At 33.1% G+C, this 19,793-nt stretch overlaps 2 protein-coding genes across 4 annotated transcripts in view; both read left to right on the top strand.

The window, feature by feature from the left end:
* LOC134843582 (ankyrin repeat and SOCS box protein 8-like) overlaps positions 1 to 19,793 on the top strand; it is a 349,755-nt gene that overhangs the window by 101,004 nt on the left and 228,958 nt on the right. The window lies entirely within an intron of this gene.
* The window catches only part of LOC134843581 (allatostatin-A receptor-like), a 147,487-nt gene that overhangs the window by 91,419 nt on the left and 36,275 nt on the right, over positions 1 to 19,793 (top strand). The gene's annotated exons all lie outside the window — the stretch shown is intronic.

Below are 19,793 nucleotides of genomic sequence, written 5' to 3'. Positions count from 1 at the left end.
ACCGCCAATTTTTTAGTTGAATTATGAAATAAGGCCTTCAAGCTTTCAGACTATTGGAACGAAAGTTTTAAATCATACGATGAGAAGTTGAACTCATATTTTTAGTTTTCAACTAGTTTAATTGCAGTATTCTGAAACAGTAAAATTAAGGCGAAAGAATATAGAAAAAAGATAATTATTGTTTGTTTTTTATTTTTTTTAAAACTTTTGGAGTTCTTTTTTTTTTCAAATACCGACATCGAAGAATTCTGTACAACTAGCAGAGCAGCCGGTTATCCTTGTGTTAGAATCAATTTAATTTTAATGTTAGCATAATTTTAATTTTAATGTTAAAATATGTTAGCAGCCAAGTTTTTCGGACATTGACTTATGTAACTTCAAACCATGTTTTTTGGCATTCAAATTAATATATTTTTTTCAAATTTATTAAGGACTAATCCTGACTAAAAAGGCTTCAAAATGAGTTATAAATTGACATATCAAACAATTGCTTTAATAAAAGATTTTGGGCTTACAAAATCACTCCAATATCTGTTTTTGACGCTTTCAACCTTTAAAATTTTCTGGCCCAATTGGTTAAAAATGGTCTACTTGGTCACAATGATGTGATTCAAATTTCAATTGCGGTACCCGAAAAAAATGAAGAAATACAAAACAGGTTCCTAGAACAAACCTTAAGTTTTGATAGCTTCTCGTAGTATTAAAACCACAAAGATTAGTTTACAAATCTTTCTTCTTGGAATTGTTTTTAAAGGAGCTTTTTTTGGCAGGTCGTTTTATTCGTTCAATTGTTTAGCAAAAAATCTGACCAGATAATCGCAATCTCCTAAAACTGAACAATAGTTTTTTTTGTCTCAGACTATCCGACCCATTACTTTTGATTGTTTTAATTTTCTCAACTTGCTCTTAAGGTATATACTAGTTCCTTTTCCTGAAGGATAAAAAGCTTAAAACTCTAATCTTGGATTATCCTTAGGTTAGAATTGGGCTTAGGAAATCGATTTCTGATTTCAAATGAAATGCTCCTCAATTTTTCAAAACTATATAAGTCATTAGAGTTATAAGGTAAAAACTACAATTTTTTAAATACGAGAATCGACAGTTCCGAGTAATGAATAAATAATGCTTTTTTATAAATTGACTTGGCAGCTCCGATCACTTGTGTCTTTACTCAGAGACTAGGAATTCAATTTCTGATAGCTCTTAGCCATAATTTTATTTCTTTGAAAACAGAAGGGATAATTTATACGCAAGTTTAAAATAGCTATTTCATGCGCACTGCAATTAAGGCAACGCCACTCCAGCTGACCAATGATGTCTCCCGTTTTTCTTAAGTAATTTTTTTAAACTTAATTTAGAGACACTCTATGTTCGAGTCCAGATGTTAGGAGGCCTGTCAAACCTAATTGAATTTGCCTTCCATTAGCAAAACTATCATACAATTGAGTTAGGACCGAGTTGGTTAACTCATAGAGTAATTTCGGATAGGGTACACCGTCTGCTCGTCACGCTATCTTATTTTCGGCCGGATAGATTCGTGCAACTTCTTAGTCTAATACCGATCCTAATCTTACTCTTATACTATCTAGTCTCAGGTTGTTTAACTAGTCTCTGCTAGGCTCAATAGATCTAGGGTATACTGGTTTATTGCGGCTGCTGAAGTGCTCGGGAGAGTCCAACTAATTTCTAAGTTAAATTCAAATCTCTCTGGTGCTGAAATTACAAGTAACTTCAGCACTTACAAATAAGTGGGTTGTTAGTTAGATGGATCATGATTGGTTAATATTAAATACTTTACATTGGTAAAACATTTAATTTATCCAATCATAATATGTAGTTTAGATCAGGTTCCACCCATCCGGGTTTTACAGAGTTTTTTAGAATAGTTCTTCTGCAATTCGAAGGATGGATGATGGACGTTTGTTTTTGGCGAACATCATAATTTTCTTCCGTTTCCTCTTTTGTTAGGGAAGTTCCAGGAAGCTGGAGTTTGAGACATAAGACGTTGTGTTCTTCTTGTGACAACGACTAAGTCTTCGCAACAAACTCAAATCTGATTTCAGAATGGTTGGCTATGTCAGGTTTTTCTGTTCTTCGTGGAGAACTTCTTTTGTGTCTGATCTAGCTTGGGAATGGCGTGGAGATTGTGCGTGGAGGGGATGCCTGGTTACTCGGATCTGTACGTATACTTGAACATCGAGGTGGTCATTGGTCTAGTTCAATGAAGTCCTTTTCTGCGAGGTCAAGTCGTACTCTAAATCCTTTGAGTTGTGATTGTGAGCGGCATATCGATTGTAGTTGGTCATTCTCTCTCGAGTGTAGTGGGGTCGTCTTGTCTTTTGATGTTCGTCCTTGGTGTTGTATTCTGATCTATATATTGCATCATGTGATTTTACATTTTATAAAACTTTTATTAGTTTAATATTTTTTAATAATGATTTTAGTTAGTTGTTTTCACAAAAGCTTTTTGTTTTAGTTCGGTTATTTTGAAGAGTTACTCACCCTTGAGTAGCTCTTATTAAAAATAGAGGTGTGGTCACAAAGCGTGGATGTAGCGCGGTGGGTTAGGCCGGCTATAGAGCATGCTCAGGACGTCCTTCCTGGTGGGTTAGGCCAGGAGTGGGAGTATGATTTCATGCGGTTTTTGTGAGGGGTCCTGTTATGTGACAACGTTTTATGTTGGGTTTGTTGTGGTCTTTCTTATGTCTTGTTGGTTATGTACTTTTTCCAAAAAGCAAATTGTTTGTGGTATGGGTTTGTCTTTCGACTTTTTTGTGTTTTATTATTTCTTTCTAAGACTTTGTAATAGTCTTCAAAAGAATAAATTATCCAGTTTTAAACTGGGTTAATCCGGTTTGGGTACCGTTGGTTTCCTTTTCTAAGTCATGCTGTTATTCTATGATTTGTGGTATTTAGTAAGCTGCGTTGGTTAGTTTTGTTTAGTATATGATTCCTTTCCAACCGGGTTAAAGGAAAATTTGAAACATGTTATTTTATGTTAGAGTTGTTGAGTGTGAAAACTTGAAACTGAAATTCATTATTTTAAACAATTCTTCGTGGGCGAGCTGTGCGGGTGTGGATAGAATTTCTGTGCGAATGAATGAAAATATCAAAAGGTTAGTACTGCATTTGCATTTATTTAATTTACTACATAGAATTTAGAAATTTACTGCTAGTCATGGGGGAATATTAAGATACAAATTTTCATCATAATTAGATTTATTGCTTGTGGGGAAAATTTTAGAAATGAATTTACTGCATTGGTATTAAATTTATAAATTTATAAGTGTAAGAGATTAATGGAATTTTTGAAATCTGTTTGATGAAATTTGCGATTTTTATTGGTCTTTTGTGGTTTTTGTAGGTGATCGTCGGATGAAGGCTGAAAATCTAAAGAAAACATGGATAAAGTATGGTGAGTTTTTTAATACTGTAATTAGTTAGTAATATTTACTTAATTCATACTTACCTGTTAGTCGTCGGGGAAAAAACCGTGGGGGAAGATGTCGTGAATTAGTTCTGAAGTTGTTAGTAGTTTAGCTAGAATGCGGATGATATTTTTAGTCTGAAGCAGTGGCCAAAGCAATTGAAGTGCCTTAATAGTGGTTAGTTCTTCAGTGCCTACTGCAAACTCATAAGGTGTGTTTTGGATTAAGTTATATAATTTGTGATTAAATTTAGTGTTGTGGATGAATTCTAAAATTGGGATTTCTATAGGTTGTACAAACTCGTGCGTGATAAGGAAGGGTCGGGATTCTTCGGCGTTGAAGGTCTTGGTGATGGGACAGAAGATGTACATTTGGGTTATGGGATCATAATTGCGAAGAATACCATGAAGGTTAGTATCTTTAATGCAATATGTGAAATTTAGGAAAAACGGTGAAGTGTATTTGGAATTAATGAATTGAAAACGATGGTGTGGTTGTCTAGAGGGTGTGTGTAGGTCAAAGTGATTTTGGATGAAGCGATAATAACTATATGTGTGGGTTTGTTTAGTGCGCAACATAATATCGTGTGAGCAGTGTAAATCTCTTTCGTGTGGTGCAAGGAAATGAAAGGTTAGTGAAAATATTTGGAAGCGTTCTTTAAAACTTTCGTATGCTTGTGTGTCTGTTAGTGCTTCTGAAATAATGTGATCAAACTTTCGGTCGAAGATGTTTAGTGTAAATATATATGGTGTCTTGATGAAAAATTTCTCGGTAATTTGTGGATTAGCGAAGCGATCGTCGTCTAAGAATTGATCTTGGTTAGCTCTGATGATGTTGTGATCATAGTATTCGAGTGTATATTCGTTAGCTCTAGGTGCAGTGTGTGTTTTTAGTGATTTTTTATATCCAACGTAAGTAAATTGTCTAGGTGTTAGTGGTGTAGTGAGTCGATATAGCATGTCCGTATTTCGCTCTATATCGATGTGAGTGTTAGATAAAGGTAAGCAAAGAGGGTTAGTAAAATGATAATATGAGGTCCAAGAGAGAGTGGGCATTAAAACGTATTCATCTACAAAGTTGCGTGTTTCGTTAGTGTCGTGGGGGGTGTTTAAGGTGTATTGTGGAAATGAGGGTAAGGTGATAGCTAAAAATTCTTTTGTGTTAGTATGCTTGGGGTGGTTGATGTATTCACGGGCTGTTCCTGGTTTTGCTGGGAAAGGATGGTTGGGGAACTTTCTTTTAAAAGTGCGGTAAGCTCTATTAGTGTTGAGTGAAGATTCAGTTGATGTGGATGATGGTGCTAATGATTCAGTATAATTTGAAGAGGGTGTAGGGGTAGGGGGGTTGGATGAATTTATAGTGGAGGAGATTTGGTTTATGGTTGGGGTATTAAGGTGGTAGGGTTGTTGTTGAAGGGTAATAAAATTATCTAGCTCTGGGGAGATTCGGGGGGTGTCTGGAGAATGAGATGATTGGTCAGAATGGTATGAGGAGTAGGTTGGGGTAACTTGGGAAGCATAAGAGGGTGTGGGAGTGATTGGGTCAGGGTTATTGGATAATATGGGTTGAAAAGGGGGTTGAGAAAAATTAGAAGAGTTATGAAAATTATTGGATGGGGATGGTTCTGAGTCGGCAAATTCATCGGGGGTTTCATTATTCGGGTTATTGAGTTGTGAGATGGAATATAAAACTGAGATGTGTGAATTAGTGTCGGAATTCATGCCTGATGTTACATTACTAGGTGAAAAGTCGGGTGGCGGAAAAGCAAAAAGTGGTATTATTGGGATTGGAGAGGTAAGATTGGTTGGGTGGGAATTTGATCGGTGTAGTGATCCAAGTTGGCGGCTCATCGTGGGCTAAAAAAATGATTATTTTGAGACCGAAAAGCGGTGGTATGGGGTTGTTCAATAATTTGTTCATAAGTTTTATCATCTTGTGACTGGTGTGTCATTATATGTTGGATGGGACTTTGTGATGTGGTGAGTCGAAAATTTGGATTATGTGTGATGGCTAAATTTCGAAAATGTCGTGGGACTAGGGATAGTGGATGGTTATTTGGTAGGGGTGGTAATTGTGGTGCCGTTGGCGTTATGTCTACATTGTTATGTTCTTCGTCGTATGTATTTTGTCGTGTTGCTATTTTTGTGTTATATTCTTTTATTTGTGCGTCTAAAAGAATTTTGTTTATAGATGTAGAAAAGATTCCAAAAAATCCTGCAAAGAGTATGCGTGCTACGCTTGCTTGTCTGTTTACTTGTGTGTGTATAGCACATGTGTTGTAGATTCCTTTTAAAAGTGAGAAAAGAAATCCAATAAAGTTAAACATTGCGTATAAAATAGTCAATTTTTCTAAGATGTAGTAGGGCCATCCTAGAAAATCGAGGATCTCATTTTTGAGTGTAACAAAGCTAAAAATGTTAATTGGTGATATATCTTGGGGACGGTATTTTTCACCGTTTAGATATATATAATCTTTAATGTCTTTAAAATATCCGCTATAGTCTTGCGTGTAGATATCGGCAAATCCTGCGGTTTCTGCAAGTTTGCGTAAATTTTGGTCTATTGATTGTCTTTGTATAGTGTCCATTTGTGTTAATAATTCTTGGAATTGTTGTGTTCTAATGTGATGTTGAATATCTGATTTTGAATAGATTCCTATTGATTGTAAGTCTATATTTGGGTTTCGAGCAATAGCGCGAATGCTTTCTGGTGAAAATTTTTTGAGTGATTGCATTAATGTGGGATATGGAGTGAGAAGATAATATTTATTTTCATCAGGGTTTAGTTGTACTACATTGTGGCTGTTTTCTGATCCACATGGGACTGCGGTATCCCAGAAATAGGTTCTTCGTGAAAGTGTATCCACGAAATGTACTTTATTCTTATAAAAGATAGGGATTCTTTTATAACATCGTTTATCTTCAAAAACGTATAGTGGTGATACTTTTTTAGTACAAGTATAAAACCATAAGATGTTTCCTTCATAGTCTAAAAAATTTGATCTATTTCCAGATAATAAGTATCCTGCATAGGGTATTTTTAATACTGCTAGTGCAAGTGATTGTAATATTTGTGTTCGTTCTAATTCGCATAGTTGGTGTAGTGTTTCTAATTCGGAGAGTGACATTTCTTGAAAAATTCGGCTAATTGTATAATCTAGTTTCATATCTAAATGAATATCATAGTGGATATTACCGAAATATGTAGTATTCATTAGTGATAATTCTTGTAAGCGTGTGCTTCTGGTGTCATGGGGTTTTAGATGTCCACCAGGTTGTCCGTTGCTTTTTTCAAAATTAACTGGTATATAGGATGTTCCTTCGTTTAGAGGATGACCTGTGACATATGGGTCGATTTTTACTTTTCCAGTGGTCATGTCGAATCCTTTTTCGTATTCAACTAATATTTCAGAGTATTGTGTTCTGTGAAGTGGATTCCTGTATTTACATGCAAGTTCTGTTTCTTGATATATTTGAAAACGTGTCAATTTATTTTCTATATTGTCTATGTTTCTAAAATTAGAACTTAGTTTTCGTGATGGATGGACTTGTTCATATGGAATTGATTGTATAAAATATTTTTCGTGAAATTTTATCATACGAGCGTGTATTTTTGCTACTTGAAATGTTGTACATGTATCTTCGGGGAACCAAACAATTGTTGCTTGTGTTCTCGTTGTAGGGTCGCAATAACCTTGATCATTTCGGATTCCTTGATAGATCATTGTATTATCTGATAAATCTCGTGTTAGTTGTATTTTTTCGAGTTGTATTTTCCAATCAAAAAACATTATTTCTTGGTATCCTTTATTTTTTGTGTCTGCTTTGCAGTTTGATGGGTCATTTATACCAATGTGTGGTATCCAATGTTTATCGTGTAGGTCATAGGTTAATCGTCCGTGTGCGCCGTTATACGGGTATTTTTCGTCTAGTTTTATATGTCCTTGGTGTCTTTCAAGTTGTGATTGATGTACAGAGTCTGGAAAAACTTGAAAATTAACTAACTTTCTTTGGGAGTTTTTATTTCGTGTGATGTTTAGTCTAAGTAATTCATTTTTACAATCGTCGGGATTGAGATTTAAAAGACGTTCTATATTACTTTGATAGAATGATTCATGGTCAAGTCGGTTTTTGTTTCCGTTCGAGACTTGTGAACAATGTACTTTCTTTTCGGAAAATGTTGCTGTGAATTTATAGCCTGTAACTGTTGTTGCTCGGGCTTTTGAATAGAGTGTTGCTATTACATCTGTGGTTTCTATAGCTTGTGGTTCTGTTTCACATTGTGATACTTGATTTATTGCATATTTATGTAGTGTTTTTTGTTCATTTTCTTCACAATCGTAATGTGTTACTAATAAATCTTGTGGTCCTGTACGAGGAGAAGGGTTTATGTTTTGATTTGAGATTACTAGAAAAAGGAGTTGGAGAAAAATTAATAATTTTAGAATATACATGTGTATGATAATCCTGAGTATGGATTATAAAATGTAATGTAGCCAATTGTGTTTTTGGTATATCTGTCGTATTTGTATATTACTTCAGTAGTTATAAACGGTGGTGGTAGTGATTGAGCTGTTATGTTAGGTGGATTTAATGGGTAGGGATGTTGGGTAATATTATTTAACTTAACTGTGATTTCAAACTTTAATTGTAAACTGTTTTGTTGGAGTATTTGAATATTGTGATCACGGATATCGTTGTGAATATCTTGGCGATATTGTAATCTATTAAGTGCCCAGTTATGAAGGCGGTTACTTTCTTGATGTTGTCCAAATAATGGTGGAGGTGCTGTAAATGTATTCCAATCTAGTCTTAAAGGAATATTTGTTGATGATTGTTCTCGATATCTGGCGTCGAGATTATTTGGAAAATTTAAGTTAAAAGGTGGTGGTGAAATCTGGCTTATTGATGGTGTTGATGGTAGTGATAATGTTTCTGGTAGTGATGAGGATGTTGTTGTATCCGTAGAAATATCTATGGGGTCATTGACTAAATTTGGTTCACCTTGTGTAAATGAATGTGTAGTCCAATATGGAAATCGTGATGTTTGGTTTGTAGGGTTGAAAGGATTTTCACGTATTTGCTCAGATGTTGGTGTTGAACCTAAGTAATCTGACGGTAGGCTTGAGGTGCTACGTTGTGAAAGAAGCGTAGGGGTTTCTGGTAATATACCAATGGGGTTTTCTGGAGTGTTTTGTGATGGGGATTGAGGTATATCAAAATGAACTCGGGGAGTTTGAAAATTTCTGTTTCGTCGAGGATGTATAATTTGTCTATTTATTTCGACTGTATTTTGGTTTTGACTAGAATTTCTTATTCTATTTAGTTCTTGTGGTAGTGTTGGGTATAGGTTATATGTTGGTTCGCTTAAAGGTGCTTGTCGTTGAACTGGTTCTAGTGGTTCTGATAAACGAGCATGTCGTTCTTCAAAAGTGTATGGATTGTCTTGAAAAGAAATTCGTGTAGATGTTTGAGGATTTTGAGTAGTTGAAGGTGGTGTTTGGTTATCTTGGGATGATGTCGGTGAAGACTGATTCTGTGACTGTTGGGTAGCAATTTTTGATGGATTTTTGAATTGTTACTTTAGTGGGAAGGTTTATGTTTATTATAGTATTCTTCCAAAAAAAGAATTAGAAGGATTGTTGCTAGGGCAAATGTGAAGATTGCTTTCTTTATACATTTACATATTGTCAAAATGAGGGATGATAAAAATGTTATGAAAATTACAAACAATAAAAAAATATCAGTTCTACTGAAAATTGTTCGTATCATTTAGACAAGTTATATGACTCGTACCTGTGGATGTAATCAAGGGTTTTGGAAAGTTGGAGAAATAGTTCGAGTATAGTGTAGAAAATTAAAAAAATGTTACAAAAAATGATTAGGATTATTAGAAAAGATTCAAGTATATCAAAAAGAAATATTATAAAGGTTTCAAGTATTGTAAAAAAATGTTTAAGATTTATGAGTATTTGAGTAACTGATTGAGAGAAGAGCATTTAAGAAATGATCTCTTGGTCGAATATTTTTTGCTGTTTGAGGCGATTTTCTAGTGTGGTCGGATTATTTATTAGTTTTTTGACAAGTGGGTTGAGTTTTGTAAAAAATTGTTGGGGGCAATTTTCATGGTGACTGGGAGGTCGTCTTTTTCTTTATTTTTGTTTGTCAAATGATCCGGGGTATGGTGAGATTTTTATACTTTAGGCTAATTAAAATGTTCATTTTGTTACTTTAGGCTAAGTTAACAAATTTGCTTTGGGGGTATTCGTGGTCTGAGTTGGGGAAATATTGTTGATCTTTGGGTTATTAGATAAGGGAGGGGTACGGTATTATGGTGATATTTATTTTAGTTGTCAAGTTGGAGTGGTTTGCTTATTTTTGACCTGGAGGTCGTAAAGTTATAGTTATAGATGTGCCTGGAGTTCTATATGATTCGTCTAATTGGTCTTAGTTTGAGTTAGAGAAAGTGACGGATTGGATGAATCCTATTGGTCTATTTTGAACTAGAATTATTACGTACTTGTCAGCATGTTATTTTGAAAAATGTAAATGAAAAATGTTTCGAAGGTTTCAAGATAGTTAAGTATAATGTTAAAATTACTTTTGAAATTCCACTTTCTTTAAAATTTTAGATTGGGGGATGAATATTTTATAGTTTTTACGTGGTTGATTTCGGAGTCTTGTTGTTTTTCTATTTTCTGATTTGTCGATTTGTTCTTGGGGTATTATTTGTTCGGTCATTTTTCTATTTTTTCTTTGTTTTGGAGATTCTTTATGGTTTTGTGTATTGTTTTTGGTGGTGGTTGGTTTTGTGTTTTGATTTTCGGTGGGGTTATCATTTTGTTCTGTGTTTTTCAGATGTGGTTCATTTTGAATGATTTTTAATCCTGTGAAAGAATATAATTGAGTTAATTCGCGGAGTGCGTATTCTTTTGGGTAATAAGGTAATAGGTTGTTTCGATGTTGAACGATTTCTTTTTTGTTTGAGTCGGTAATTTTATATGTGACATCAGTGGGTTTTGCAATTATTTGGTATGGTCCTTTTCGAAGGGGTTGTAATTTTTTAGAAATTCCTTTTTGAGTATTAAAATTAGGTATTAAAACAAATGTTCCAATTTTTAAATCGGAGGCTGGTGTAAAACGTGAATTGATTTGTTCATTAATGTTTTGTCTTTGTAATAACTTTTTTGTTATTTTTTGATAAATTTCATTGTGTTTTTTATCTCTATTTAGAATCCATTCGGTGTGTGTACCGGAGGCTAGTTTAAGAATTTGTGGGTGATGAAAATGATCTTCATCGTGTGTATGTAAAGGTAGGTTATAACAAATTGAGTCTTTATTTGGTTGACAATAACCTTGTGCGTTTTTATGAGAATTTGCTGTAAACATTATTGGTTTGCGTGGCTTTTGGTTAAAAACCATTTCGTATGGTGACATTCCTAAAGTTGTCGTAATTTGTGAATTATACGCTAAGGGAAATAATTTTACATCTGCTGACCATTCGGTATATTTTGTATCATTTCCGTTGATGATACATCTAAGATATTCTTGTAATGAACGGTTCATACCTTCGACTAAGCCGTTTGTCCAAGGTGCATGAGATGTACGTGGTTTGTGTTTAATGTTATATAAATGACATAGTGTGATAATTTCATTATTTATGAATTCTGTACCGTTGTCTGTAACTAAAATTTCTGGTAGTCCGAATTTTGCTATCCAGTGTTCATAGAGTGTTGTGTAAGCGTAATAAGCGTTACAATGTGGTACTGGGTTAAGTGCTACATAATGTGTAAATGCGTCAACAATTACCATAATGTAGGAGTTTCCTTCTGATGAGGGTGAAATTGGTCCTTTAGTATCAAATGAGATACGATGATTAAAGTACAAACTTTGTCCTTTAAAATCTTGTTTTTGTGCTATTTGTTTTTGATTTGGGTAAGGTTTATTTAGTTGACATACTATACAGTCATTGCATAGTACTTTTATCCAAATTGGTGCATTTGGGAAATAAAAGTTTTGTATAAAATTTGAATATGTTTTTTCTGATCCAGAGTGTCCTTTAATATTTTGTGTATGTGAAATATTAAAAGCTATAAGAATCATACTTAAAGGGAGACATGGAACTGTAGATTCATTCAGGTTATACTCTAAAAGGTCTGTATCTTCGTTAATTGTTGTATTGTTAAATTTGCGAAAGTATCGGAGGAGTGTTTTGTTTCTTAGAATGGTTGAATCTGCTTTGATAGGTTTAGTTTTATATTTGTGCCATGATTTCAGTTGTCGAATTACTGGGTCAAGATTTTGATATTGTTTCAGTGTTGAAATTGTAATCGTTTCTGTTGGAGGGAGAAAAATGTTTTCGATTTCTAATTTAGATAAGGGTATTGTATCAAGTGGGTCGTGGAGGTCAAAAACTTGATTTATTGTGTATTTTGAATCATTTGTTTGTGGTCCTGATAAATTTATTTTATCAGTTAAATCTTCTTTTTCAATTAGTGGAAAATGGTCTTTCCTAGGCGGGTGTTGTTTTGTTCGTTTTTGTTGGGTGTTATTTTTTATCCATTGAGAATATGGGATTGGTTTGAAAGTTGATGTTCCAAGTAAATCAACTTCATAATGATTATTTTGACAATCTAAATAAAGTGGGAAATGTTGTAAATTATTTATTTGTGATTGTTCAATATCAGTTTTTACTGCATATTTGCATTCCAATCGGGGTGATGTTTCGTTTTCTGCAAGGTAGAATTTTATGTTTTTGGGTATTTCAACTGTTGTTTTTCGTGTAAGTAATTCAGGTGGTGTATTTCGACTTAAGGTGTCTGGTAATGCAAGATTTTTTCCTGCAGTCCAAACTATATGTAAGTTTGGAAATTTCATTAGAATTAGTTGAAATCTGTAAACTCGGTGGTTTGGGTTAGATTTTTGTGTAAAGAGAAAGATGATTGGTTTATGGTCTGTGAATAGAACTGTTGGATGTTTTGATCCAAGTATCAGAAATTCATATTCTGTCAGTGTATATATTATGGCTGTACATTCTCTCATTAGAGTTGAGAGTCGTAGCTCTGCTTGAGTGAATAATCGAGAATTTGCTGATATGAGGTTCATTTTATTTGTACCATTATGTGATTGTAATAGTGCTGCACCGATGCCAAAGTTCGAAGCATCGCACATTGCATAAAATGGTTGATTTGAATCTGGAATTGTGTTTGAAATTTGTTCAGTTAAAAGTTTCTTTACTTCTTCAAATCGTGTTTGATGTTCTGTGTTCCATTCAAAATTATTTTGTTGTCTAAGGATGTTATAAAATGGTCGTAGATATAATTGCATTTTATAAACATATTTACTTAAAAAGTTTAACATTCCAAGAAATTCTTGGATTTTCTTTTTATTTGTTGGTGGTTGAAGTTTTTGAATAGCGTCAATGCGTGATTTCAATGGAGTGATTGTTTTTCTTTCTATATTATGTCCTAAGAATTTAACTCTTGTCAAAAAGAAGTGTGATTTATCGGGGGCGGCCTTCAGATTTTCGTTCTGAAGTATTTGGTGATATTTTTCTAAAACATTGAACATTTCGTCTTTTGTTTGTGATTGCATAAAAACATCGTCTAAATAGGTGATTGCGTTTTTCTTGAGTATCAGTGGTCTAAAAATTTTGCTCATAAAAGCTGAAAATGCTGCTGGTCCTATGGATATTCCATAGAATAAGCGGTTGAATTCATATTGTTGGTTTCCGATAACAAATTGTGTTAAACGTCGTGATTGTTCATCTAGTGGCATTTGATTGTATGCACTATTCATATCGGCGGTTGTAAAGTATTTGCCGTTTATTTTTGTTAAAATAACTTGTATTGGTTCAATGGGCCAATTACATTTTGATTCATCTATGAGTGAATTGAGGTATCTAGCGTCGAGAACGATTTTTAATGATTCTCCTTTAGCTAGAATGATAACGGGGTTGATAAATGTGTTGCCTTTTGGTTGTTCTTCTTTATTAACTGGTGATATAATGTTGTATTGTTCTAAAATATCGAGTAATCTGTTTACTTTATCATGTAAGTGGATTGGTACTTTACTTGCTCTCTGTTTTTTGAAAACTGCGTCTGGTTTTAACGGGAGATGTAGTGATGAACTGATTTTTCCAACATCAAATTTTGATGTTGCATAGACTGATGAATATTTAATTAGCTGTTTGGCTAACTTTTCGAATTCGTCTTGTGTTATTTGTGAATGTTGGAAATTAAACATTGCTAAAAATTTCTGTTGGTCCTCTGTGTAGTTACTTATGTTGAATGTAGGTTTGAAATATGGAGTTTTTGTGAAATAATCCGTATTTCTGTTTTCGTTACTTATTATATTATTTATAGATAATTCTTCATTAAGAATTGTAGATTGGCAAATATCTAGTAATTGGAGTATATTATTTACGCGATAGGCTTTTTCGTGTATTGGTGATATTGTAGCGTTGGTTTCACAATATCCTAAAAGTCCTAAAGGTAATGTTACTTGGTAAGGTGTGTTGTTATAGACATGTAAGGAAATGATATCGGAATTCGAATTTTTCAAATATTTTATGGATGAGATTGTGATTTTGAAAAATTTGTGAATAGGTTTGAATTCAAATTCTGACATATAAAATTTTTGTTTGTTTTGTTCTTTATCATATTGGTGAACTTGTTTGATTGAAAAATTATAGATATTTCCTGATAGTGGTTTCAAGTGTTTTCTTTGTTGGTTAAATATCGGGTAGAATTTTGAAAAGAATGGTGGTTGTTTATTTAATCTTTGAAAAAATGTTAAGGATGTTTCTTTTGTTTTTGTATATTTATCTTTGATTAATATTTTACTATTTAGTATGTTAATTGTTGGTATATACTTCGAAATAAATGGTATTCCAATGATATTATATTTAATGTCAGTGATATGGAATATTTGTTTAAATGGCTTATTTAAAATTTTGCTTTGTTCCATTGTTCTGGTGGGGAGGAGAAATAATTGGATTTTTCCGTAGTTTATCAATGTTGATCCTTGTGCTGTTGCTAACTTACTGGAGGTTTCAAGAGGTGTTAGCTTTGGGTGTAAAGTTTTTATTTCATTCCATTTTGGGATGTTTATTATGTTTGATTCTGCTCCTGAATCAATTAAAAAATCTATTTCAAGGTCTGGTGGTTGAAATTCTTTGTTTCTTGGGCTTTCTAAGAGAAATGGTATTGTCCAAATTTTTTCTTTGGGTTGTTCTTTTTGTATATTTTGATAAATGTGGTTTGTATTCAAGCATTTTGTTTTTGTATTTTTATTGGTTTGATCTGTAGTGTTAATCTCGTTTGTTTCTTGCGTCGTTGGTGTGGAATTTATGGGTGTAGTGTAATAATTTTGAAGAAATTCTGATTGATTTTCATATATGTGTGATGGAAAGGGTTGTTCATATATGACAGATTCATAGTCATTTTCGACTTTTATCATATTGATAGAAAGAGTGTTTTCAGTATCACTTTCTGAATCTGATGATGTACAGTTTATTTGATTGAGTTGTAACGTATCAGTTCCTGTGTCATCAATACCTGGAGGGTCTGATGTTGTTTCTGGATTTGACTGTACTTGATTGATTTGTCTTTGATGTTTAGGTGTACTACTTCTGTGGCGATTATTAGAATTATTATAGTTATTATTATTTCGGTGTGGTGATTGGGAATAATTTCTATAACGATTATTATAACTTGAGTGTCGATTTTGTGAATTATTTCGCGATCTGTTTTGATAATTGTTGTTTGGTCTGTTATAGTTCGATCTATTATATGAGTTATTCCTTGATTGATTGTTCGGGTAATTCTGGTTTCGGTTGTTTGAATAACTTCTATTTCGATTATAGGAGTAGTTTCTATTCCTATTGTATGATGAATTTCGTGATTGGTTATTTGGATAGTAGTTATTTCTTGATTGGGAATTAGATCTAGAAACAAATCGTTGTGTATTTGAATTTGATCTGGAGTAGTTATTTCGACTATTTGGTCTATTGTAGTGATTTTGTGATGAATTATACGTGTTTCTTCGTTCTGGTGATCTTCCTCTATAACTTGAGTTATATGGTGATTGATTTCTTGTATAATTTGTATTGTTCGGGAGTGGTTTTCCTGAACTGTTGTTGCTGTAGACTGTTTTGTTCGGTAGATTTTGATCTTTTTTCATGTATTGATAGAATGATTTATTTGGTTCTTTATATTTTTGAGGTTTATTTTGATTGTCTTGCTGTTTTTGTCTACATTCGGAAATACTATGTCCGTATCGTCGGCAATAATTACACCATTTTTTGAAAGATGGTTTGCCTTTAAAGTTCGGGTTCTTTTCGTAAATATTGAGTATTTCAGTGATTTTTTCAACGAGGTCTGTCTCTGATTCCTGTATATTATTAATATTAGTGGGAGTCGTTTCAATTCTGTTAACGTATTGTAATTTCAGATTTTCCGTTTCTTCTAGTTTCATCGTGATTTCTGCTTGTTCTAATTTGTCTACTAGTTTTCGAAAATCTAAATCGGGTTCTCGAATTGAAGAAGGATGGGATGCTCTCTTTTTTATTGCTATTTTCCTTAATTGTGGTGTTAAGGTCATCATTAAGATTTCTGTCATCTTTGTGTTTTTATAGTCGTGTGTATTTAGTGAATATGCTTTTCGAACTAGTGTTTCGATTCGTACTGCTATTTGCTTGATGGTTTCGTTTGGTAATCTGCGAATTTCATTACATAAAACTCTTTGTTGTTGTTTGTTTCTTTCGGAGTCAAACATTTTTGAAAATTCTTGTGTAAACCTTTTCCAGTTTGATTTTATTTCTAGAGGTAGTACTGAAAACCATTTTTGGGCTGCGCCATCTAAGGTTGTTTGTATTAACGCTGTGCGTCGATGTATCCAATTTTGATGTAGTGGCGTATTAATTGGTTCAGGTCCAATATTTAAAATCAGGTTTGCTGTTACTGCATTTAAATAATCTTCTACAGAATATTCAGGGTCTGTTCCTGTGAAAACCATTAAAGGTTTGTTTGATGTTATTGATGATCCACCCATAAGGTATGGATTCATTGTCATTTGTAATGATTCTGCTGCATTTGGCATTTGAGAAAAATTTGAAAGTTGGTTTCTTGTTATTTCATGTTGTTGGAGATAATATGGGAGTGGTATTTCATTTTGCATTTGTGATGGTTGATACGAGTGTGCAGTCATTGGATTTTGTTGTTGAATTGGTTGAAAAGATTGTGTATTAATTAGATTTTGTTGTTGAATTGGTTGTTGATGTTGTGCATCTATTGGTTGTGGAGAAAAATTTCTATGATTTGTACGTGTTTTCTGTATTCCTTGTCTACGATATTCTTGAGTATTTGGTGCAAATATATCTGGTTGTAAGAAATCATCATCTGAGGATAAATAATCCATTTGATAAGATGTCTGTTTTTTATTTTTATTTTGTTGAAAAAATGGGTAATTTTCACTGCGATCCTGTGGAGGATTTGGTTGAAAATTTTTGGAATTATATTGGGCCGTTGGGTTATCCCAGTTTCGAGGTCTTGTATATTGGTTAAAATTTCTTTGTGGTTGATTATATGTTTTTGATGGATGTGTATAATTATAATTATGGTCTGTAAAGTTGTTTCTAGTGAATGTTTTGCGTGTTTTTGATGGTATTGTCATGGGTCTGTATGTTTGGTAATCCATATGTGAATATTTAGGGGCAACCGAAGGTTTAACGGTTGATTGTAAGGTTACCTGTGTTTGTGAAGGATTTGTATTTCTTGGTGTTGTTAAATTTGGGCGTATTGGTGAAATACTTTGTTGTGTAGTTGTTGTGTGTACAATTTCTTCATTTATGAAGTGTGATGGTGTCTGGATATCTTGTTGAGTAAGATTCCTAGTTCCATTGAGGTTTTCATTGTGTATGACTGTAGAGTTTAAACTATTATTTTGTGTATCGGGTAAAAATGTATTATAGTTTAATGGTGTTGCATCAATTGTTAATGGTATTACTCTTACATAATCTCTTATGTAAGATATTGTGCCTATTGCTTGACTTGAGATTGATTGTGGAAAGCTTATAAATGCGGGATGAGACCATTCGGGGTCCCAAACATAATCTGATTGTTCTGTGATAGCGGTATCATCGTTCGAGTTTTGGGGTCTAAAATTTTTTCTTGCTTGTGCAATTAAATCAATATTGTGTGTGAAATAATCTATTATGAACCATGCCAAAATTTTTTGTAAATCGTGTTTGGTATGTTGTGAAACGTCGTCTTTCGTGAAATTTTCTTTAATGATGTTTAAATAACTAGAGAGTAGTGTGATTTCATGTCGTACTCTTAAATGTTTAGATGTTTCTGTCGGTGAGACATTTGTTAATGGGAGTTCATTTTCTAATATCGAAATATAACTATATATTATTGCGAAAACTTCATTGGTGAAAATGGAGTTTGCTCTTTGTGAGTTATGGTATTGGATGCTTTTTATATATTCTGAAAAAACTTTTGAAAATTCTAAGTCAAGATCGTCTGTTTGAATTGTATATTTTCTATTATTATGGTTTGGTGAGGTGAATTCTATGGAGTAGATTCCATACTGTTGTGTTATGTTGCATATATCTTTTAAGTAGTGGTCTATGATTTGTCTTTTGATTTTTACATCTGGGAACTCTGTTTTACATGGACTGATTCCGGGTTCAAATAAATTTAATAGTAAATTTTTGCAAAATATATGCTGTCCTCTATCAGTATCTGCATCTACTATAAAAGGAAAGATTTCATCATCATCTGGAGTTTCGTCACCTGGGGTGTGCGTTGAACTCATTTTTCCGTTCGATGACTGTTAATATGTAATTATTAATGTGTCGAATTGGTTGATTCCAATTGTATAAATGTACTGGTTTGTGTTTATACTGCTTTTTTATTCTTCTTTTTCCTCTTTTTGATGAATTTGAAGTTGTTTCTGAGTCAGAAAAATATAATTGATCGTGAAGTGGGTAATTTTTATCTATTGATTCTTTTAGTTTGTAAAGTTCGTCTAAACTGTTGGTTTCTGATTCTGAAAATGCGTTTCGATTTTTTGAAAATCTTTTTCGTGTTATTTGTCTTTGTTTAGTTATTATTTTCCTCTTTAGTGTTTGTCGTTTTGTGCGAATGTATCCAACTGTTTGTGTATGAGGTGTGATTACAAGGTCGTATTTTTTGTTATCTATTTCACAATTGTGTAAAACGATTGTTTGTTTATTTCCTAGGTTTTTAAATGACATAAGGTTTAGGATGACGGATGCAAAAGGTTGTTAAATGGTTTCTATTTTCTTAAACTGTTAGTTCTTACGATTTTTTGGTTAGCTTAACCTGGGTCTGTTTGTTCAGGGTTGGAGAGAAAAGTATATCGATTCCGAAGAATGATTTTTTACTTTCTCGTGGCTAGTATAAGTTAAGGTGTTAATTTACTTAATCTTACTTAGGGGTAGTGATTGTGTTCAAGGGTTGGAGAATAGTAAATCGATCCACAAGGTTCAGGTATAATTAGAACGCGAGTAGTTCGTTAGATACTATTTTAAACTTACTAAGTCTAAGATTTATCCTGGGTCTGGTAAGAGGGGGGGTCAAGTGAAGGATGAATAACCGAAGTTCTTCACTATTTATCCTAATTTGAATGATTAGTTTTGTTTAAAAATTTCTATTAGTCTTAGGTCTTTAGAAAGGGTTGGGTAGTGAATCGACGTTTGAGGTCGTTAGACACTAATTAAGTGGGTGGGGGAGAACAAAGTTGTTCTGTTTGATCCAAGGATAAGCCTTGATGATCAAATTTGAAATTTAATTAAGTAGAAAATGATTTAAGATCCAAGGATAAGCCTTGATGATCTGGTTTTAAAATTAAGTGAATTTAAGTTTTAATAAAATTTTAATTGTGTGTAAAGGAAAGATTTAGTGTTTTGATGATATTAGTGGGTTTATGATTGCTGTTATGTTTTAGATGATGGAGCTGGATCAACAGGATGATTTATGATTACTAACCATTTATTGTCATGCTACTAATTTTTATTTTTTATTTTTCAATAAATATTTTTCAAACATATATGTATATTACTGCAGAGTTTTAGGAAAACGATCTTAGATCTTTTTATCAATCGTTATTGTATATTAATAATTTTGTTTAGCGCCTGAAATGATTTTGAAGATTAACTTCAAGGTTTTATGTTTGCAAATGAAAATCTAAATTCATTGCCAGTAATATTCTAAATATAAAAGTTTGTTCTGGTTTTTGCCTAACTATCATATAGCTATATGGCAAGTTTCTACTTTGTCGTATGTCGTCTCTGGTTCGAGGTCTTCTTCCAATTCCGGGTAGTTCTGTTATGGTTCGG

Source organism: Symsagittifera roscoffensis, chromosome 4 (assembly GCF_963678635.1).
Source record: "Symsagittifera roscoffensis chromosome 4, txSymRosc1.1, whole genome shotgun sequence".
Lineage (NCBI taxonomy): Eukaryota > Metazoa > Xenacoelomorpha > Acoela > Convolutidae > Symsagittifera > Symsagittifera roscoffensis.
Note: the sequence above shows the minus strand (reverse complement) of the source record. Positions and strands in the feature narration are given on the sequence as shown.